The 5,012-nt window shown below is 45.1% G+C and overlaps 1 long non-coding RNA gene across 1 annotated transcript; it reads left to right on the forward strand.

The window, feature by feature from the left end:
* The first annotated feature begins 1,348 nt into the window (after window positions 1-1,348).
* On the forward strand, window positions 1,349-4,617 carry LOC137467559 (uncharacterized). Its single transcript, XR_010995553.1, has 3 exons — window positions 1,349-1,458; window positions 4,315-4,439; window positions 4,573-4,617. It is a non-coding gene; the product is annotated as an uncharacterized lncRNA (long non-coding RNA).
* Window positions 4,618-5,012: the final 395 nt, after the last annotated feature.

Consider the following 5,012-nt stretch of genomic DNA (forward strand, 5'->3'; position numbering starts at 1 on the left):
TCCTTCCTTGTTCCCATACTGCTTGATGGGATGCAATTTGGAGCATTGAGGTCAAGATTTGAACCACTCCATGCACCTAAATTCACTGCCTTGGTAGCTAAGCTTTTGATTTTGGAGTATCTAGGCACTGTCATTATCCTTTAAATTTAATTGGGAAATTGAAAGAAAATGACCTTGAGGAAGTTGCGTAGAGAATTTCACAAGGTCAGCATGGGAAACTTTGCTTGATTTAATTTTTTGTCTTGGTCGTTGATAAGCGAGTGTTGCCATAACACTGTGCTGGGTTCTTTTCAAGGAAATGGAAAGGAAGATACTGATGTCATCTTCCCCACGGATTCCATAATTTCCCACAAAGCACAACGTGCTTGGGTGATGTCATTTGTTATTAATCTGCTCTCAGTGCTGTTTCCCCAAGGAGCCTGGCTCCAGGCAGACTCGAAGTGCACATTCCCCGTACAGGCACTCAGTGGTGCTGCCTGCAGCAGTGAGCTGAGCCAGGTACAGCCAGCTGCCCTGAGAAAAGCAGGCTCTCACCTGGCTGTGGCTGCAGTCACCTGCCTGCAGGGACTTCCCTGCCACTGCAAGTGCAGCTCTTGCTCTGCCTTAGCCTAGTGCAGAGCATTTTAAACTAGCATCATGGTGGCTTTCCGGAGAGACAAAGCTAAACTTCAGATTTCTCCCTGGGGACGTTCTGTTTCACATGTGGATGATGATTTGTGTGATTCTTGGTGGTGGTCTACACAGATCCTAAGGGAATATTTAACATTCAGTAACTGGGGTGTGAGGACTGGCAGTAGTGAGACAATTGTGGAACTTGGTGCCGCTTTGGCTTTAGGCTGGCACAGAGAAACTCAGGTGAGACTGGTCTGGTTGCTGGTAGGGTACAGGGTGCCTTTGCAACATGCTCCATGCAGTACCAGTTAGGGACTGGGCTTTGTCACAGAATCAGAGAATCAGAATCAGAGTTGGAAGGGATCCACAAGGATATGCTAGTGCAGCTCTGTCCCCCAGAACCCCACCAGGTGCCTGTGGAACTTGTCCAAATGTTTTCTGAGCTCTGGTGGACTTGGTACCATGAGCAGCCTTGTGGGGAGCCTGTCCCAATGCCTGATCACCCTCTGGGTGAAGAACTCTTACCTAATTTTCATCTGAATGCTTGGTTATGGTTTCAGGTAATTTTCTTTAGAAGTCCTTCAGGGGTATGGTTTTAGGAGGTGTTTTGTTTGAATGCTGTGGGAAGTTTCTCTATCCACATTGGATTGAGCTTCTCAAACCTTAGTAGTGTCTTCACTCGACAACTGGCATGTTTACAGTGTTCTCAATAATTGAAGTGTGTGATGTTTGTGCAATTAGGTTTGCAGACAAATACCAGAGAGGCATGGTCCAAGGAACAGGAAGTGGAGAAAGGCATTAAAAATTTGACCTACATTGAAAGACTGAAGGAGCGTGTAAAGAAAGGTCAGTCTCCGTGTGTGTGATGGCAGGGACAAAGCTCCCGGATTTCTCACCAATACGCATGAAGTCTCCATCAGCCACTAAGCAGGAGTTCCTGGTTTCAAAACAGCGCCTGCTGCGTCATATCCCCTCCCTTGACCTGCTGGCCACGCTTCACCTGATGCAGCCCAGGACACGGTTGCCTTTCTGGGCTGCCAGCACACGTTGCCAGCTCATGCCCAGCCTCTCATCCACCAGCACCCCCAAGTCCTCCCCACCTTCATCCCAGCCGCCCCATCCCATTGCAGCATCCCTGCCCAGCAGGGACAGGCCATGTCCCAACCCAAAGATGCAGCACTTTGCACTTGGCCTTGTTGAATCTGATGAGGTTCCCAGGGCCCTACTTGCCAAGGTTCTCCATGTCCCTCTGGATGGCTTTCCAGGCCTCTGGTGTTGTCAAACTTGCCAAAGGTGCATTTAATCCCACTGTCCATATCATTCTCGACATAGCTCAGTGCTTGAGCATCCAAACAGGAGAAATCATATGAAAACCACCATGCATATAAAGAGTTTTTCATAAATACCTCCCCTCCAGTATCACTCCTTTACATGGTATTTTTAATGACTCTTCCTTCCAAATGCTTTACTGTCTGGATTCGTACTGGTCTATAAACTCTGAACAAATAGAGTTTCAACAGTCTTGGTACATCCTTTTGAGTCAACTACCTTGCTTCCTCCCACTCCCCATTTGACAATTTGTTTTCTGTTTTTTCTTTACTGAAGTGAAAATACCAGAGCTCAGGAGGGCCCCACACAGCTCTCTAGATTTTGTGCCTGAGAGAAAGAGAACGATGCCCACGAACCCTGCAAAATTCTTCCAGAGACCTTTCAGTACTGTTTCTCAACGATCCATCAGAGACAGGGTGATTCATTTATTGGCTCTGAAGAATTACAAGAAGTCAGAGCTACTCGCCTGCTTAGAGAGAGAGGGAGTTGTGGAAAAGGACAAGGAATCCCTTGGAAAGATCCTTCAGGAGGTGAGATCCTGGAGCTGCTGCCTGCAATGCTAACTCTTAGCAGCCTTACTTCAGGTTTCAATTAGAATCTAATGAGAGGCTTAGGAAATGCTCCTTGTTTACATTTTCCCATCAATTTTACCCAGTTTCCACCCAACTGCAAGTCCATGTGACAAAAAGAAAGAAATCCTCAAAACTTGTTGTTTTTCTAGAATAGCTGGCAGTGATGAATTCTTTGTAATGTTGTTGCTTCTCATGCCTTATTTGAACCCTCCCTCTTTTCCTTGCACTGTTGAACTGCTTGATGAAGTAACTTCACAGGGTGAAACTCTCAACTGGGTGAAACACTTAGCTGAGGTCCTTAAAATACCCTGGGACAAGTTTCGGAGGAGAGAATTTTGGTAGCTGCACAGGGCAGTATTTCATTTGAACGGACTTGGTGGCCTCTCAATGGTATTTGCTTCTACTGGGGTCTGTGGGGGTTGCCTTCCAGGGAAGGGTGTTCCAGGCAAATCCTACATGAGAAAGGTGGTGGCCCAACTTTGAGCACAGAGTTTCTTTGCTCTTGTGTGGATTGAGTCTTCAACTTCCTTGGCGCCTATTATTTCTCATAATTTTCCAGTTGTCCTTTGAGTGCCACTGGTATTTCTTTATTACAGCCATTCATACGATTCACATTGACTGAAGGATGCAGTGGCTGTTTCCTTCCTTGTTCAATAGTCCCCGTCAGTGTAGGCTGTTGCTGAATTATGCAAGCATTAACGTATCAAGTAGCAATATTTCCTTTTTAGCTAGGAAAAAAGCGATGGTAAGATTTCAAAGCTCAGCTCCTTAGAGGGCAAGAGATGAATGAAAATTCTCCTTTCTGTTTCTTCTTGTTAATGTTTAAGGAGATTTTGAAGGAGTAGTTTCTTGTTTGCAGTGTGAGCTGCCTCAAGATACTGGTTTGCATTCTGAAAGGGCTTTGTGAACAGCACTACATCCTGAAAACGGTTATTCACATTTTTCTTAACTTCATAGGGAGGTTGTGTTATTTTTTGCTATACATGAAAAACCAGTAGGGAGAACTTGCTGAGCTCTTACACTCACAGCCCTCCTTCTCTTCCAACACAGGCTTAGTTCTTCTTTTAAGAAGTGAATTCCTGATTCTGGGTATCTTTGTTACTTTTAAGCTGTTGAAGTGTAGCTCTAGGTAGGTTATCTCCTGTAAGAGTTCCATAGGAAGCTGTAGTTTCCTCTGAGCAGACACTTGAGAAAGAAAAGCAGTTCTGTTTGCAGAGACAAATGCCAGCATCCTGTGGTGCTTCATGGGATGATGAAAACATGCCCCGTTACAGGTCCAGGCTGTGCTCTGCCATGGCAATGTAGCTGGCTGAAACAAGAGGGCAGCAGGAGTCCTCCTGAGGGTGGAAAAATATGGACTTGCTCATGGAGATGATGTTCTCCAGGTCCTACTCAAAAGAAAAGGAAAACAGAAAGGAAAAACCTGGCCTCTTCATGTATTTCAAATGGTGAAGACTGAGAGTTCTGGCATAGTGTACCTTGATTCTCAAAGCTGCGTTAAAGACCAAAAAACCTGGATCCCTGGTGCAGGCAGAGGTTTTCAGAGCGTCCATTTCCTCCATGCTTGCAGCACTTTGGCATTTTCTTACATCCAAATTTCTACAGCCCAAATGGACCACACCTGTTTAATCTTGTTGCCTCTTACATGACAGCTGCTTTGTTCTTCACATCAAACAAAAGTCCTGGAAAACTGGTGCATGATTTTCTTTTCAGCTTTGCTTTAGCTTTGTGCTACCAGTTTTACATCTGTATTCTGCCTTTAGGTGTAGTGAATATTGACCTTTTAAATGTCTGCCCGTAGGTAGCCAGCCTGGATGCAAATGAGAATTCTTTCAGCCTGAAGGAACATTTCTTCAAAGACATTCAGGTTGATTGGCCTGGCTACAGTGAAAGAGATAGAAAGACATTGGAGGTGACCCTTTTTCAGTAAGTTCAGTCGGGACAACAGCCATTTCAAAAAAACCCTCTGGGAAATGAAGGTCTGTTCTCGCTGTGAGGAAAGAGCGATGACTGCTGATATTTTTGCCTTGTAACCTGAAATGTTGGACCATCCTTACAGAAAAACAGCTCCATCTCCAAATGCCACCAGCACCAGCCAGTCACCGTCTCTGGGACCTTCTGAAAGAAATGCTCCACCGAGGACGGCTCAGGTATTTTGTGAATTTTTAAACATTCTCTACCCTAGATGATGTTTTATCCCACTTGCTCTTGGGGTCCAAGCTGTGATATGAAGCAGTAGTGTTGTCTTTATATCCTATAAACCTGAAGTGTGTACTTCTAATGGGATTCCTGTAATACTTTTCAAGATGCTTACAATGTCAAAGCCTGCAACAAGCTTGCAGACATAAATTGTTTCTTATGGTGCATAGGAAACTCTGCTAAGGACAAGATGTGGATATGTTTTTGGCACCTAGCTGTGTCTGTGCAGGGTTCTTGACGATATGGCAGCTCTTGTACCTAAATCATGCACGGTAATGCCAGTGCTACTGTTTGAAGAGA

The sequence above is a fragment of the Anomalospiza imberbis genome, unplaced genomic scaffold (assembly GCF_031753505.1).
Source record: "Anomalospiza imberbis isolate Cuckoo-Finch-1a 21T00152 unplaced genomic scaffold, ASM3175350v1 scaffold_68, whole genome shotgun sequence".
NCBI lineage: Eukaryota > Metazoa > Chordata > Aves > Passeriformes > Viduidae > Anomalospiza > Anomalospiza imberbis.